This window comes from Trachemys scripta, chromosome 13 (assembly GCF_013100865.1).
Source record: "Trachemys scripta elegans isolate TJP31775 chromosome 13, CAS_Tse_1.0, whole genome shotgun sequence".
Taxonomy (NCBI): domain Eukaryota; kingdom Metazoa; phylum Chordata; order Testudines; family Emydidae; genus Trachemys; species Trachemys scripta.
The window spans coordinates 7984129-8001733 of NC_048310.1; the positions used below are offsets into that span (position 1 = coordinate 7984129).

General features: G+C 54.7%; 1 long non-coding RNA gene across 1 annotated transcript in view; it reads right to left on the reverse strand.

Annotated features, from left to right (window-relative positions):
* Positions 1 to 276: 276 nt before the first annotated feature.
* LOC117886833 overlaps positions 277 to 17605 on the reverse strand; it is a 39363-nt gene continuing 22034 nt past the window's right edge. The window contains exon 3 of the long non-coding RNA XR_004648063.1: positions 277 to 2395. This is a non-coding gene — a long non-coding RNA (uncharacterized LOC117886833). The remainder of the gene's footprint in view (positions 2396 to 17605) is intronic.

Consider the following 17605-nt stretch of genomic DNA (forward strand, 5'->3'; position numbering starts at 1 on the left):
TAACAGACTCCCCCCTGCAGTGGATCAGGCACAGAGGAGACACATTGAACCATGAGTCTGCCACCACATGCCCTGCGGTCAGCCAGGCTGAGGGGACGGATTGGAGCTGTGCGCCCATTTTTAATACCACAACCGTCTTTGGTTACTGAGTGTAATTGTTTCAGATGTGGGACCAGGTCCACACCTGAGCCTGGGATGCTGCTGTGATGAGGCAAGACACAACATGCCGGAGCAAGGGGAAGTGCCGGGATCTTCCACACAGACAATCCGACAGAGGCCGTGGGGCAAAGAGATCTTTATTTGTAACAAAACAGCAAGTCCTTATAAATCACTCCCAGCCCTTTTTAAAATATTGCCAAGACAGTCCACTTTAAAACATGCCCATTCACCCTCATGACATGGTTAGGATCCCACAAGTGCATGAGACCAGCCCGCATTGGTGGCATAGACTGGGATAGATGGCCCCCACCCCTAGAGGCAGCAGATTCTGCCCCTTAGTGAATTCAGTCCCTTTGTCAGGATGGGGCATTCTCAGGTTGTTCTCCCCGCTGTATCTCACAGCAACTCTGCCACGGTAGCTCCCAGTTCTGCGTGTCTGCTCCCCTCCCCACACTGCACGCCCATGTGCTGGCGAGGAAAGGGCGAAGGATACGCACACGTCATCAGCGCCCAAGCCAGCCGCGAAGGGCTGCCCAGCTGCACCGGGACTCTCCATGCCTCGCTCTCTCTGCTGGGAGAGGAGGGATTCCAAGGCCCCGCCCCTCGGAGATCCTGGATCAGGCTGGCGTGCCAGAGGTTTGTGGGAGATCACTCCAGGCACAAACCGCAGTCGGCAGCATCCCAATCTAGCCACTTCCAGCAGCAAAGAAAGTCCTGCCTGGGCCAGCAGATCCAGATGGGGAGAGGTCCCAGTAGCCCAAATCCTGTAGGTAACCTCTACACAAAACAGCTCTCTCCTCCCCCCACTCTGTGAAGCTCAGATGGGCTCTTCCTTGGTCTACTGGTACCTATCCCCACAGAGCAGCAGGGCACATGCTCGGGTCATGCTGAAAGAAGTGGTCAAGGAAGCAAGGTTGCCACACATTGAAACTGATGGCAGGCTTGTATTCCCATCAGAGGCTTGCATCTGCCCCTCCTCAAATAGATCCAAACCTCCCTCCCCACCGTGAACCTAGCTGGGATTCCCCCGCCTTTGGCCACCTGGGTTTGGTACATTAGAAATGCCGGAGCATGAACTTGGTACAGAAAACATTGTCACGCTCCCGTCGTCTCTGGGCTCATGCAGCTGAAGGACTGTGACAACCTGCGTTCAGGTGACGGCCGGGGCGGAGGTCAGGTTTTCCTGGTCCTTCCCGTGAACACGGAGCTCTGGTGAGATGTTGCCATGTCAAGCACTGTAGTGCTCACTTCCCGGCCACTAGGAGAGGGCTGGCACCCGGCTTCTCCAACCCGATGGCAGTGATCTGTCCCTTCCATCCTGGCTTGTGCTCCTCTCCTAGATCGGGAGCCACCAGCCTCGCCTATGGGTTTCAGCACAGCAGTCGCCTGCTGCTAAAAATGTTCAGCGTCTTCCCCACTGCGATCTGGCACTCGAAGCCAAACGGTTCCGCCCTGCCAGCCAGCCAGTGGGATGGCGAGCCCAGCCAAAACTTGGGCTGCTCGGCTTCCATCGGGGTGGGACGCGACAGATATCCCGCTGCCTCATTGACGGCATGGAGGCTCCATGAGAACAACCTGGTCTATTACGGAGCCGTGGAAAGGATCTCGGTGACCAGGGCAGAGAACGCTCCTTCCGCCTGATTTAGCTTCGACCCCAGCCAAGCCCTTTTATGGTGATTTAAAAGGCCAAGGGGAGGCTCCAGTCCGGGCCTGCGCTGGAAAAGCCACCTCCAAATCACTGCGACGCAGCCGTGCAGCCGTCTCCCCCGCCCCAGCCATCAATCTGCTCCATCGCTCCCAGAGAGGAGCTGCCTGGCTAATTACTTAACATGCCACAGCTTGCTAGAGTTCGGAACAGTGTGAAAGTCCCAGTAGTGAGGTGTATGCAGATCCATTAATAAATCTTTAATAAACCCGGTTAAAGGGAGGGGGAGGGACAGGGGGAAACACACGGCACAGATGGGTTCCCGTGCAAGCTGTTCCCGGGGCCTGCGAAACAGCGCCGGCTCTTTCATGCGCTCTCCGGCCCTCGCCTCGCGCTCTGCGCTGCTCCTAGTCTCACCACATCTGGCTCAGCAGTTGTTGCACAGCGGATCTTCACCTGGCTGCCGGGCGTCTCTGGACAGCGTCGTGCCCGTGGGGGTAGGAGGTGTGATGATAATGGCCGGGACTCTCAGGTGTTTGCTGTCCACCATGGGCGTCTGGCTGCTCCCGCTGCTCACACATGATTTAAAGCCTGAGAGAGCGAGATGAGAAAGAGAGAGAGTCAGGGCCATCTGGGGGAGCCCAGCTCGCTGGGAGATGAACTGGGGGGGAGGGGCAGGGCTGGGCAGGGACAGGAGACGACGGATAATTTCCTGATCCTCTGTGCATTTCTAGGGCGCTTCCTCGCAGGAGATCCAATTAACGTGATTTTTTTGCACTGCAGTAACACATAGGGGCCTCCATCATAGACGATCCCTCCCACAGCTGTGCTAGGGGCTGTACAAATGCAGCCAGAGGTGCATACAGTGGTATAGCTATCCCTGCATGGGAAGGCACCTTTGTACTGGTCTAACTGGGTCCACGCTAGGGGGTTGTGCTGGTCTAACCAGCTCGGGAACAGAAAGTCACACCCCTGCTCAAGACAGTTATACTGGTACAAAAGCCATGTGTAGACCAGGCTTTAGTGTCCCCACCCCTTCTTGAATTAAGCCTTGCGCTAGCGATGGGACCACTCCTGGGGAGGGGGAGGGAGCAGAGGCAGGGGGAAGTTTGCGGAAACTCTCCCTCCCCATCTCGGAATGCAAGTGACGGTTTTGCCAGGGATGTTTCTGAAAACAAAGCCCCCTTGAGAGCAATTCCTGCCCTAATTGATTTGTAACACAGGAGTACCAAGGGCCCATCTGACAGCAGGACCCCACTGTGCTGAGCACCTCGGCCCACACACAGAGCCCCTGCCCTGAACATCTCACATCCACGAGACAAAGGGTGGCACAGGAACCAGAGGCCCAAGGTCACCCAGCAAGGCGGGGACAGAGCGGGGAATAGAATCAAGATCCCCTGACTCCCAATCCAGTGCACTCCTCATTAGATTAAGATGACCAGCTTCGAAAGCAGCATTTCTCAAATGAGGCCAACGGGGGCTTTTCTTGTGGCCACACGCTCCTGGGTGGTGATTGGGGGTGGGAAGCAGCAGCTCCTCCCCAGGGGCTGCCAGCAGGGGTTGGACCCTGCCCCCTGGTAGAGCCACAAATGGCGGAGTAGCTGGCAGCTGGTGTGAGTTCCCCACCTTCCTGGGGACAATGGGGCTCGGACTTCCAGCTTCAGCGCTGGGAGCCAGGCTGGGGCCCCCAGCTGCGGGGCGGCGGGCTCTGGGCACGTGGGGGTAGGCTCCAGCTTCAGGTGCTGGCCCCACGCTTACTACCCTCGACATCACCGCTGGGCCCGCCGCCTCCCCCGGCACCCCATCCATTCCCCCATTGCCCCTGGCCCCGCCGCCTCCCCCGGCACCCCATCCATTGCCCCATTGCCCCTGGCCCCACCGCCTCCCCCGGCACCCCATCCATTCTCCCATTGCCCCTGGCCCCGCCGCCTCCCCCGGCACCCATCCATTGCCCCATTGCCCCTGGCCCCGCCGCCTCCCCCGGCACTCCATCCATTGCCCCTGGCCCCGCCACCTCCCCCGGCACCCCATCCATTGCCCCATTGCCCCTGACCCCGCCGCCTCCCCCGGCACCCCATCCATTGCCCCTGGCCCCGCTGCCTCCCCTGGCACCCCATCCATTGCCCCTGGCCCCGCCGCCTCCCCCGGCACCCCATCCATTGCCCCATTGCCCCTGACCCCGCCGCCTCCCCCGGCACCCCATCCATTGCCCCTGGCTCTCACTGCCTTCCCACCCACCTCCCCATCCAGGGCTTAATTTGTCCCCCAGCTTGCTGGGGCTGAGTAAGTCAGCGGTGGAAAGTGATCTGTGTATGTTTGTTAATATCACTTTTCACTGCTCCCAGCTCGTTAGCAGACTGACTGGCTAGCAAGTCTAGAAATAAATAAATAAATAAATAAAAATGCAACCAAAAAAGCAAAACAAACAAACAAACAAACAACAACAAAAGACAAGAACAGGCAAAGCACCTTATTTGTGTTTCTATTCTGTTTAGGTCCAGTTGTGAGAACCACTGTAAGTGACCCAAGGCACAAGTGGAAAACCCTCACTGAAGCCCAGACATAGTTTGCCAGGAAATAATGGAACAAGACCCTGGGGAAGGTGAGTTCGGTTTTCAGTGTACAGCTCATCATCTCTATGTGGCTTCTAAATTTGGTCAAACCTACCCACAACAGCCCTGCTGCACTCCACCCCATCTCTGCAACACTGAACAAATCAATGAGTTTGCACAGGTGTCACCTTATCTGGCCTTTCCTCTAATCATTATTTCATTAGTGTCTGAAAAGCCCTTTGAAATCCTCCAAAGGTGCCAGGGAAGGGCAAAGTATTTTTATTATCATTTAGTCCTCTGCGAGAACACAGAACAACATTAAGAATTGGCCACTGGGAGTTGAAGTCCCACGGACGGGAGCTAAACGCCAGCCACACCTCCCAAAGCTGGAAGTCTTCTGGAATCTGGCTCTAATCACTTCTGATCTTCTTATTGTTGAAATAAATGCCCAATCCTTTATTAATCCCCTTGGACTCTTGGCTTCAGTGTTATCCTGCAGCAGTGAGTTCCACAGGTTGTGTATTACTTTATCTGGCTGCCCTCCTTATCCTTGTCTTAGACAGGAGGATACATAGAAGCACTCGACTGACTGTGACGGGACTAGCCAATATTTTAGATACCTCAATCATATCCCCGCTAATCTATCTCCTCCCCAAACTAAGCAGCCCCTGGTCTTTCAGCCTCTCTCATATGGAAGCCTCTGATAATTTTCATTGCCCTGCTCTGGGCTAGCAGTGGAGCGCAGTGCAGTGTTTCCTGACGGCGTTGAGGATCAGTCCCTTGTGCCTGTCCCCCAAGTATCCAGGGACCACGTTGTGTCTGTCCCATGCTACAGGGGAGGCAGCACATGCTGCACTCTCCAGGATGCCAGCAGGCCTGCTGTCTATAAGATTGATCCCCGCTCGAGTCCTTCAGCCATTGGGCCATATGGACACACAGGCTCTGCTGTGCACCCATCCCCAGCCCAACTGCTCCTCACGGTGCCACGCTGAACTCCTCTGTCACCGTAAAAGTGACCTATGATCAGATTCCGACCCGGGAAAAAAGCCCTGCTCCTGGTAACATGGCACGGAGATGATGGAGCAGAAGCAAAGTGATTTATAAAGGACATGTCAGCGGTTTGCAGCGCAACCAGATTTGCAGCCAAAGACGTCTCAAGAGTGCCCTCTACTGGGCAGAAGTGGGTTGTGCACACACCCCTGCGTGGGTGGATGGTGATTCAGTTTACATACATACAATTTACATCAGGAGATGTGTAATTAAGGCTTTTCCCAACCAGTTTGATGGCTGGACTGACCTACACAGAGTAATTAAAAAGCTGCGTGTTGCAGGCTGTTCAATCAAGGAGAATAAGTCGGAGTGATGCTGAGAATAAGCTAGGGGCCCAGGAGTCGGAGGGCTGGGAAAGGGGGCTGCATCCGATGGAAACAATTTAAAAAATGGTATATTGTAAATTGTCTTTTGGGGTGGGGGGCAGGGGAAGGATCAGTAACTGAAGCTCCTCCTTCCAGTACTTCCCTCTCCCCCCAAACTTTAACTCATCCTTACCCAACAGGCAAAGGGGATTTTGCCTTGCTCAGTTAGCATCATTCTAAATTCCAGCCAAAGGGCAACTGGACAGAGTTCTTATCAGAGCCCATCCATGTCGCTCCTTCCACGGCCAGAGAGGGTGCTGTGCAAAGAAGACCCTCACGGGCTGCTCCAGCACGGACAGCAGCCAATAAGTCCTGGGCTCCAGCAGGGTGGTTTAGAGAAAAGAGAACGTTGTTCACCCTGCACTAGGCCACCAGGATCGGTGGCGGTTTCATTTGTAATATGCCGTTATGAGGGGAGTCAGCAGAAGGAGCTGCTATAGCATCAAACCAGTTCTTTTTCTCCTTGTGCAAGCAGTGCGCAGTTTCTGAAGACACACATGTGACGATACCTTTTTCCGCTACAAGCATCTGATCAATGAATGGCCCTCGTTCCTAGGGATGTTTTTAACAGAGGACACCTCTGACTTGAGGGTACTGAGCACTTGGAAGGCAGCCCGAAGGGGAGCGCTAGTCCAGGGATGAGCACCTGGAAGGCAGAAGGACCTGGGAAAGAAGGCCCATGGGTTTGGGGAGGGAACCAAGAGTGAGTGATGTCAGGGGACGTTAGGCAAAGAGGTGGAGGGACCCACCGGCAAGGACTGGGGCAGGGAAATTATGGTGGTTTGATAGGGATTGAGGGAAGGTTTCTTTCTAATGTGCCACCGACCCAGCCAGTGAGAAGTCTGTTCACCAGTCTAGTTGCTGAACTGGCTCCCACCTCCATCCCAGCAATAACCAGGCCGGGGTTTAGCAGCACTGGCTGTGGGCTGTATTCACTCCACATGACACGTTTGCCGTGGTCCCAGGGTTTCCATTAGCCTTGCAGTTTTGGAGCCCTAGGTTCAAGTCTTGCTTGGGACCCAAATGCAGCTAACTTGGATGCTCTCAGTCTCACCCCTAGTGAACATCTGCCCACATCACAGAGGTGTCTCCTCCCTTCACCTCCCCGTGGTGTCTCAGGAGGTGCACAGGACTGGGCAGCAGGAGATTCTGCAGCTCAGGACGGCAGGGCACTGGCAGAGCTGGGAGGAGCCCAGGTCTGGAATATCAGGTGTGCTGCAAGCCCGGAGTGAAATGCATCAGCAAAGCTGGGTCTGGGACTCTGCCCGGGCTATGGCTGCCTGGAGCCAGCACTTTCAGTCTTTGCTTTCATGAGCTTGACATTCATTCCAAAGCAGCAGAAGTCTCAAGGCTTTCTCAAGGCTGCTGGATATTCTCCCCATTCAGTTGAACAAACCCCAGGATGAAGGTAGAGCTCTCAGACCTCCCACAGGGAGCCGGCCAAATCCTTTGAGATCCACTCGTCACTAAGGGTGCACGTGGCTTCAGCAAAGAGCCAGCAATTGGCTGCAGGAGCTAGATACGAACTGGGGTTATGAGGCAGTTGGTCTGTAGTGCATCATTAGACCTAACACAGGGGTTGGCAACCTTTCAGAAGCGGTGTGCCGAGTCTTCATTTATTCACTCTGATTTAAGGTTTCGCGTGCCAGTCATACATTTTAACGTTTTTAGAAGGTCTCTTTCTATAAGTCTATAATATATAACTAAACTATTGCTGTATATAAAGTAAATAACGTTTTTAAAGTGTTTAAGAAGCTTCATTTAAAATTAAATGAAAATGCAGAGCCCCCCGGACCGGTGGCCAGGACCCGGGCAGTGTGAGTGCCACTGAAAATCAGCTCGCGTGCCACCTTCGGGTTGCCTACCCCTGACTTAACAGAATGGTCACACTGCGCAGGTGTCTGGGCTTGGAAATCTCTAGAGGTCCGAGGGCTGGCAGCTCCTTGGGGTGCTAAAAATTACCAGCAAAGCCTGAGAGAGAAGATGAGCCCCAGGTGGGCTCCCTGAACCAGGAAGAGGCTGGAGAGAGGAGCATTGAATTGCAGGGTGCAGCAGACTCGCTTCACCTCACTTCAGCCCCCCTCAAGAAGCCTTGCTTCAGCCGTTCAATGCGAACCCAGCTGCTTAGGAGAGGCTGTGAGAAAAGAAGTTGGGGGAAGACAGGTTGGCCAGCTGGGGGTGGGGAAGAGCTGATGGATCAGGAAGCAGGCAGATGCAGGCCTGTCCTGTAAAAGTCTGCCCCAGTTCAACTAAAAACTAAACTCATCACACATGTGCAAAGCCCTGATGTAGATATGTAAGTGTGACTGACACTAGTTTAAGTGCCTGTATTAGGAGCGTGCACCACTGTGGCTAGGTGGAGTTAAGTGGGGCAGGTTTCTAACGCAGACAAGGCCATAGCAAATCCTTGCTCTTTATATCTAGCAAGAAGACAAATTCGAGACATATAGCGTGGGCCTAGCCCTGCTCTCACTGGAATCCCCCCTCTTCCAACACAGCCTTTCGCTAACAAGCATCCTGAGGGAGCAACACCTCCCTGCGTCCCCTTGAGTGGCTGCCTCACCCCCCGGCGGGAAGAGTCTGTTAGCAAAATCGTAGTAACCATAGCAGGCTTTGGGCCCGGCTGCTGCCTCAGTTTCCCCTCGCATCCCTCCCTCCAGGCTAACAGTCCTTTATAAGGACTTCCCACACAGCAGGTCCCTCTCCCAGGCCTCTGCTTGAGAGATCTGGAGAGTTCTCACCCAGCCTCTTCCCAGCAGGCTCCAGCCCCAAATACCAGCTGTCTGAACTGATGTCCCAGGCCCTTTGCCCGGGAGTTAGGGAGAGACCCTTCCAGTCACATGATTCTCCCTGTCACATGATCCCCAGCTGTCCTTCCCCTTACCTGTGGAGGTGGGCCAAGCCTGGCACAGGTGAGTCCCAGCCCTCACCCTCTTAAAGGGCCTGCTCACCCTGGGACAGTAACATCCGAGACCCAGAGGCCCCCTACCCTGAGTCCAGATATGCTTAATCTTTTTTTTTTTTAAATCAAGGGAAAAGCACTGCTTTGCCGGTGGGGCGGGGAGGGAGGGAGAGAGCGAGACAAACCGATTTCAACCCTCCTGAAGCAGGAAGGCAGACACTGATATTTTTAATCTCTTTTTAATTAAGGCTAAAGCCCTGTCTTACGCAAGAGATGGATTTTGTTTTGCCTGAAAGCTCGTCTGAGGAAAAATGAGAGGGTGGGAGGGGAGCGGGCTATGTTTACTAGCTGTCATATTGTTTGCTGTTGGGCTTACGCGGAACCAGGGAGGGAGCGGTCTCTGGGCTTGGGGAAGGTGAGTCGTTAATGTTAGAGCGCCTTTCACTCACTGCCTGTCCATTGGTGAGGGCCCCACAGCAAGTACCTGCTATTCCAGGCAGAAGGAGCGCACACTAAGGAAAGGCATCTAGGAGATATAAAGTGGGATGGCGTCAACCCAGTGACTCCAGCTACGGAGGTGGCATGGGACCCTTGCTGGATTGGTTTATGTGGCTAGGGTGTCCTTATGGAGAGAGGTGGCTAACAGCATGAAAAGGATCAGCTAACGTTTTCTGGGACCAATGGCTCTCTCCGAGCTGGCCGCATGGGCCAGCAGAGGGGAGGATGGTCTAGTGGATAGGACTGTAGCCTGGGACCTCAGAGATCTGAATACAGTTCTCAGCACTGCCACTGACTAACCAGTTCCCCAGTTGTACAATGGGGATAGCACTTCCCTGCCTTGCAGGGGGGTGGGGTGGCTAAAACCCCTCAGTGCAGAGCCAGTTCTTCACCAGGTTCATTTGCTTATATATTATCCCCTCACAGCACCTACTCTGTGCCTGCCTGTGTCTTTGGAAGGTGAACCCTTATTGGCCGGGATCATCTCTTTTCCGAGTCTGTACAGCACCCAGCACCATGATGGGCTATAAATATTCACCACTACTAACAATAGTGAGACGTATGCTCAGATACCACTGTGCTATATAAATAGACAGACAGTGGGTGAAATCCACAACAAAGTCTACATGCAGTAAGCCAAAGGAAACCTATGCAGAGGGGGTGGGGGCGGAGCATCTGCCCCACAAGAGAGGGTTAAATGGACCAGAAAATAAATCTTCAGGCAGGCGCACACTGAGGGGCTATTAAATCAGCAGCAGCGAAAGCAGCTCTTTTGCCGTCATAAATATTAAAGACATTTTTGGAAAACTTTTCTCCAAGGACCAGGGAAAGCTCTTCGATTAGCCGTGTCCAGAGAGAGAGGGACCTTTCCTGCTAAGTAGCGGAAAACCCTGCAGTTACACTCTGTATTTCAGGTAATTGATGAGCTGGTATTTACTGCTGCCCTTACCTAAACACACAGGCTGAGCTCGTCAACGGAACAGTTGTGGTTACGGGTCTGGGATGGCTTTGGCAACACAACTTTTAGAGCATTTTCCTAAATACTCACAGCACCCTCAGACTTGCATCTGAAGAAGTGAGGTTCTTATCCACGAAAGCTTATGCTCCCAATACTTCTGTTAGTCTTAAAGGTGCCACAGGACCCTCTGTTGCTTTTTACAGTTTCAGACTAACACGGCTACCCCTCTGATACTTGACAGCACCCTCAGTAAGAAAAGCCACACCTCGTGTTATTTTTATTCCGGTATCTATGAGGGGTTTTCTGGACGGTCATGTATGTGTTTGGAGTGTGCTGGTGCACGTCGTCATGTATGTACAGCACTTGGCACCCTGGGCCCTGAGCCCTGCTTGTGGCCTGCCGCCCCACCAAAGAAGATCACATGTGTGCTGATATGCGTTTGCATGTTTGTGTACATGCTCATTCATTTGTACCTGGTGTGTCTGTTTGGGACTTCATTCAAGTGTGTCTGCGCATGTGGTTTTGCACATCGTTGTGTGTGGGAGTTTGCCCTCATATTCAGGGGGATGGTGCCTGCTCAGAGACATGTTTGCTTTTTTGGGTTTACTCCCTGCAAGGAGCAGCTGCTGCTGCTGGTCACCAGATTGATGGGGATGGTTGAATTCTCAGCCCAGCGATGGCTCTTTCAAGGCCAAACCCTGGCAGTTACTAAATACTCCTTTCATCTACAATGGCATCACTGCACAGCAGGGCCGCTCAGAGGATTCAGGGGGCCTGGGGCAAAGCAATTTCAGGGGCCCCTTCCATAAAAAAAAGTTGCAATACTATAGAATACTATATTCTCATGGGGGCCCCTGTGGAGCCCAGGCCCTGGGGCAAATTGCCCCACTTGTCCCCCCCCAACCCCTCCCGGGCAGCCCTGCTGCACAGGTTAGCTAGGTCATGCCCATGTCTTTCAGGCAGCACAAAACGGTTCCCCTCACCCTACTCCTTGCAGTAAATGACCTAGTAGGGATAAAAAAAAGCAGGGCCACCCAGAGGGGGGGAGCAAGGGGGGCAATTTGCAACTTTTTTTATGGAAGGGGCCCCCGAAATTGCTTTGCCCCAGGCCCCCTGAATCCTCTGGGCGGCCCTGAGAAAAAGAACTCAAACCCAAGCCTTTCCACAGCACGCACCAAACACCTCACTTCCTGAGTCACAATAAACACAGCAAAGCAGGACTCATACAGGAAGACCATACAGCCCCCTGGTATCCGTGGGAAGAGCTGCTAAGGTCTCTCTACCCACATCATGGCATTTTCTGTTACTCAGGGTTTATCTCAAAAGTGAGATACTGGAGCGTGGTGGGTGGAGGTAACCGCAGATAGCACAGTTATCAGGAGAGAGAAATCTTTGCTGCCTCAGCGGATTGCCTATAGGTGTGTGAGTGAGAACATGGGCGGTTTTGTCTCCGACCTGGGTGCCTGCAGACACAGTTGTAATCGTGGAAGCTGGGAGAATTGCCAAAAGCAGTAAGGCCCAATTCTGCTCCTGCTGAAGTCAACAGGCATTTTGGCACCAACATCAGAACCTGCCCCCACTAGCAAGGCAGAGCAAAGCACTTGTACTAGGAGCTGGAGAAGCTACCCCCAGCGGGATGGGCGAAAGATATCAGTGTGACTGTCTGGGAAAACAACTAACCATGCGATCTGTTAGTCTCCCAGGGAGATGGCGGAAGTCCCACCAGTGGAGACATTTCCCTGTAGACCAGACAATGCACTAGAAGATACTCACTGGGGCCAGGGCTGAACTGGTGGAGGTGGGCTAGATGTTCCAATGGGTCTTCAGTGTCTATGGTTCGCTGAACGTGGGGGCAGCTTCTCCCAGGGTTTGCAAAAGGGAGGTGGAAATTCCGCCGGGAGCGGCTCCCGATGGGCATCAAGGAGTGAGTGCGTGCTCCGGATCCATCGCGATTTCACCCAGGCATTTCAGACGAGAAAGGCCTGAAGCAGCGGCTGTCCCTCTTTAATTACTCGCCCTCCTTCCCCCTTGAGCTGAGAGAAGCTGCATTAAAGGCGGATCTTGCTGAGCATCAGCCTCTGAGGTGCTGACCTGCAGCTCAAGCTATTTACTGCTCGGGCTGTGGCATTGGGTTGACTGGCTCTGGGCCCACACTTCCTGTCGCTGCCCCTGCCCCAGAGCTGCAAAACACCCCGGAAACACAAATGGCCACAGCCAGTGTCCGAGAGGGCTGCACAGCAGACAGATGGATGCCACCGCGGGATCAGACTAGAGATGGAAGATCTATTGGGCACCAGGCCCAGCCCTGCCCAGGGAGGGTCGGTCCTGCCAGCTACAGAACATTCTCCAGTGCGATGTCCAGTCCCACTTTAAACTACTCGAAGCAATGGGGTTTCCGCCCCTCCCTGGCTGAGACTGTCCCATGGCCTTTTCGAGCTCAACTAGTTGCACATGTTCTTCTGGCTTCCGCCTAAATTGGTTTCATCCCATAGCTTCTATGTAGGACCCCAATCCTGTGAACTGCTCCTGGGGAAGCCAGTGGGTGGTTAGGAGCCCAGCCCCTTGCAAGATTGGAACTAATACCCTTTGGGGTCACTCTAAACAACTCCTGGGTTCATTCACTCCTGATGGCATTTTTTCTAGAGTATCAACCTCCCTGAGCCCCACCCTACCACCTCTCTGCCCAAGATCCCCCTGTAACTTGAAGGCCCGGGTTCCAATTCTAGTTACACCCATGTAAACTCAGAGCCCCTCCAGCATTGGCGAAGTTACCCTGGATTGACAGTGGTGTCCAGGAGACCAGAATCTGGTGCCCAGCACCAAACCCTGAGCCAATGGCTTTTGAGATTCAAATGCCCCTACCCGCTGCGCTGCCTTGGCAAGTGCACTGGGTTCTTCTAGCCCAGCCACCCACACCAGCCACTAGCCTGAAGCAGCAGCCACGGAAGCTTCCCTTTCAGTGATGTGAGCTGGTTTCACTTCTGCTTTTCCCAGGCTGATCTTAAAGGGACCCATGCAAAGAGGGACCTGTGCACCAAGCACATCCACCCTTTCAATAGCTGTCTGCCCAGCTGTAAAAGGGCAGCCAGGGGCTAGCCATCACACACAGGCCGGCTGCAGGGCCCACTGGCAAGGATGCTGCGCAGGACCTGGCTGCGTGGATGTACCAGGGTACTCTCTGGGCCGTCGATACTCCTTCTCGGGTCACATGATGCCCACACTAAGTCCCAGCCTGAGCCTTTGGATTTAGTGGCTGTGCCCCGATGGATATAAAAAACGAGGCTCCAGCCGTGTCACGGGCTGTGTGGGAGATGCCCAGCTATGAGCTGTCGGAGGGGCTTTAATGCACAGCTTAGTGTGCTACCAGTAGCACAGGGGGACTGTTTTTAAAGGACCCCTTATGCCGCTCCCTATACATGCACATTGGATGCCTGAGGAAAACCAAGACACTTTTCCAAGGATGACCTAGGGCTAAAAGGATTCTGGCCCAGGACTTCGAAACCTTGTGGGGTTCACATTACAGAATGGGAAGGGCGAGCAGCGGGGCACTGGGGCTCACGGAGTCGGCTGTGAGGGAAGGCTGCCATTGGGACTCCAGTACAGTCCGGCGGGCACCAGAAATAGCTACCACCTGCTGGCTCTTTGGCTTTCATGGACTCGGGCCAGGTGCTTATGGAGCAAGCGTTCACCCTGAAAAAGCCATGGGCACAACAGACTATTTCACTGGGTGTTTCAGTAGAAAGAACAAGAACTGGGGGAGCCAGAGAGCTCCTGTCCCACCCCCTTGATCTCATCCCCTCAGGGCAGGGTGGTGGTATGTTGCTTGGAGGAGCTTCATAGGTCGCTGTTCTCATCATAGGCCTGATCTGAAGCCTTCTGAAGTCCTTGGGAGTCTTTCCATGGGCTTTGGATCAGGGCCTCTGTGAAGGAGAGGAAGGCGTCTGCCTCCGGGGTTGCCATGGCAGCACCTTCCAGCCGAGCCCAAACCAAAAGCCACCAAGGTGAAAGCTAAACTAGAAGTGCAAAGGCGGAACTGTGTTCATCAGAGACCACCATGTGCCCATTTAAACCAGAGGAACCGTCTGAGTTGAAAGCCAGCTCTTGGGAGACCTGGGTTCAGGTCCCGGCTGTGTCACATACTTCCTGCATGACCTTGGGCAAGTTACAGAGCCTCTCTGTGCCTCGGTTCCCCAGCTGTAAAGATTGCGAGGTGTTCAGATACTGGGATCTTTCATGGCCCCCCATCACTGATCAATCCGAACATATCCTAGGCTTGGGGGGCAGTTGGAGCTGGGTATCTGGTTTGGCCCATCCCTGGGACCCAACTGCGAAGATCCACTCCAGACCTGGATCCCGCCTTCCCAGGGACTCTGAGCTACCGTGGTGGTGGGTGAGCCGGTGCTGTGTGTGAGGGGGTCTCCTCAGGGTTCTCATCTCATGAGCAAACATTAGAGGGTTTCCCACCAGCAAAGCAGACGTGCCTCTGGCCCGGGGCCTGCCGCTTTGCGTTGGACAGCGCTGAGGTGGAACAGGCTCCGTAGCCCATTCCGTTTAAAGTAGCTCGTCTCACTACGATGATCGACTGGCGGGCTGCTCGGGATCAATCGCCGACAGGCCAGGGCCGGGGGGAAGCCACACACAGGCCGCCACTTCACAAACGTAGCTCCAGCCACTGCCAGTGCTTGAGCAGGGACCAGGCCGCGAAGGGGGGAAACGTCTCCCTTCCGTCCGCCCAGTGTTATTTACTGAGGGCCTGATCCTGAGCAGCACTGAACGCTCACCTCCAGTTAAAGCCAGTGGGAGCACGTGTGCTGCCGGAGCCAGCCCAGGCGCCCCACTTATCACCTGCTTTCTCTGACCCTCAAATCCTGGCCTCTCCTCTGCCCCCCACAATGGGGCCAGGGGTAGATTGAAACTAAACATACCTCCCCCAAGCAAAACTTGCCCCTCAAAGATTCATTCCCAGTGCATCCTAGGTTTAGGACCCTACCAAATTCAGGGTCCATTTTGGTCAATTTCACGGCCAGGGGGATTTTTAAAATTAGTCAGTTTCACATTTCCAGCTGTTTACATCTGAAATTTCAGGGTGTTGTAACTGGGGGGAGGGTCCCGACCCAAAATGCGGTTGTGGGGGAGAGGGTCACCAGGGTATTGTAGGGGGGTCGTGGGATTGCCACCCTTACTTCCGCCCTGCTGCTGGCAGGAGCGCTGCCTTCAGAGCTGGGCAGCCGGAGGGGAAGGCTGCACACCGGTACCCAGCTCTAAAGCCAGCACCACCGTCAGCAGCGGGTCGCAGAGTCTGGGGGGAAGGTTACCATATTTTCTGGCTGTCTCCCGCACAAGTGCGGGGCTGACAGCTGGAGCCGCAGCCTCTCCATGTGGGGAGGTGACAGCTGGAACCGCTGAGCTTCCTGCAGCCAGGGGAGATCCCGGCGGTGGGGTCTGACCTGCCCGGGGAGCAACTCCTGCAGGGGAAGAGGAGGTCTCGTCCCTCTCCCTCCCCAGCCGGGACTAGCAGCTAGAGCCCGGCACAGGGTAGGAGCTGCTGGCAGTGTGGCAGATTTCCCAGGGGAGATCAGCTTTCACAGTCCAGGACACGTTTTTCACAGCCGTGAATTTGGTAGGGCCCTACCTATGTTCCTTGATCTTCCTCCATCAGCCCCAACATGGATTCCTTCTCCCTGATCCCCCCTGGGGGTCTCCATCTTCCCCACCCAGCCTCCTCTGTCACTAGCTCACTATTGCGCTGGGCACCCTCTGCCCGCCTGTATCCGCAGCACCCTGCAGGGCGATGGTGATGTCTCTCTTTCATTTAGGGACCCTTCTCTACTCCCGTCTTTATCTGGCCAAAATCTAAGAATGGTCCCAAGGCACAAGGTGGGATCCAGCTCCCACCTCTCCAAGTGGAGAGGACAGCCTGGAGCAGAAGCTTTGCTCAGAGGTGGAGTGGCAGCATGTGTAGACATACCCAAGCTGGTTTTGATCTAGCTAACTGAAGAACCTGTAATAATGAAGACACCAGCACGGACTTCAGGTCCTATTACCCAGGGTCCCATGGCTTGTACAGGCCATGCTGAAGCCCACGCTGCTGTGGCTTTACTGCTGTTGTATCTGAGTAGCTGGATTAACGCTAGCGTGGGTGTGTCTACACATGCTGCTGTCATGCCTCTGGACTGCAGTGTGGATGTCCCCTTAGCGAGAGGACATCCACACTGCATAGCCCGGTTCTGGATCTCAGTTCAGATTCAAAATCCTCATGGAGTTTCTGGGCTAGAATTAGAGTGAGACGTGACTGTACTTTAAATCTTCCCTCCTACTGGGCTTACAACCAGAGAGGCAGGCCCCAAACATCCCCAAAGAATGGGGAAGTCTGACTCCAGATCCAAGCTGTGGGACCTGGGGGTCCAGCTTTATAACCGGCCTGATCTAGAAAACCATATGGGAACCCCTCAAACTCTGGGAAGGTTTAGATCCGGCTCTGACTCCGCATCTAGGCTTTGTGGCTCGGCACTATTTGTACATTAAACATTTGCTGAGTTGAGGACTAGCTGTTCCAGGGGCAGAGGACATGCTGGGTTACGTTGCATGGGGGCAGGTATGAGGCTGGCTGCAGGGAGCTGGATCACATGGTACGGCCATGCTGTTCCCCGGGAGCTTGACAAAACACCTTGTTTACCTGCATTGGCTCCAAAGACAGGATAAATCACCCATATGTTCAGTGTGGCATGGGGCGGCTTTTCCCCGCTTCTTCCTGGGAGATAGTTTTCAAGCCACATTCCCCAGAGCTTCTGCCCGAGGGAACTGGCACACACCAGCTGTGCACGGAGCCCCCCTGGGACCGCGAGGCAGCCGCTTTCCAGGGCTCAGCCCTCGGGCTCTGCATTAGCGCTGACAGCATTCCCTGGCACTGGGCTAGTCCCTTGGCCAAGCAGCCGTAAAAGCTAATGGGTGATGCAATATTCAGCACTCGCCCGCTGAGACAGCGGAGTGCATTAGAGCGCTCGCTGCTGCTTTGCAAACAAGCTTCCCCAGAGCAGCACCCATGCAGCTGTCCATTCAGAGATAGTGGGGAGAGAGGCCTCCCCAACTCAGGTCCTGCGTCTTGGTGACCATCTCTGACCCAAGAAGGGTTGGACGGGTGCTCCATCTGAGCCCATGAGCATTGCTCCAACCGCTGGCCAGAAGGGGTCGCTGTTGAGAGCCGTTCACTGCCAAGGGTTGCCAGCACCGTCCCCCTGAGAGGTACGCGTCTCCCACCCCTAGCAGCTGAGCTTCCTGCCTCTCTGGGGCTCCTGAGAGATGCTTCCTCCCGCTGGCCTGGGGTTCATTGCTGCTGTGGCCGTCTCTGAGGAGCTGTCTGAACAAACCCTCATCTCCCCGTTCCACGTGGGAACTGGGAGCCGGCAAGAGGAGCCCCCGGCAGACTCGGCCACCGGGTGGGCAAAGTGTGGGCGTCGGCTCCCCTCCCCTCGGTTT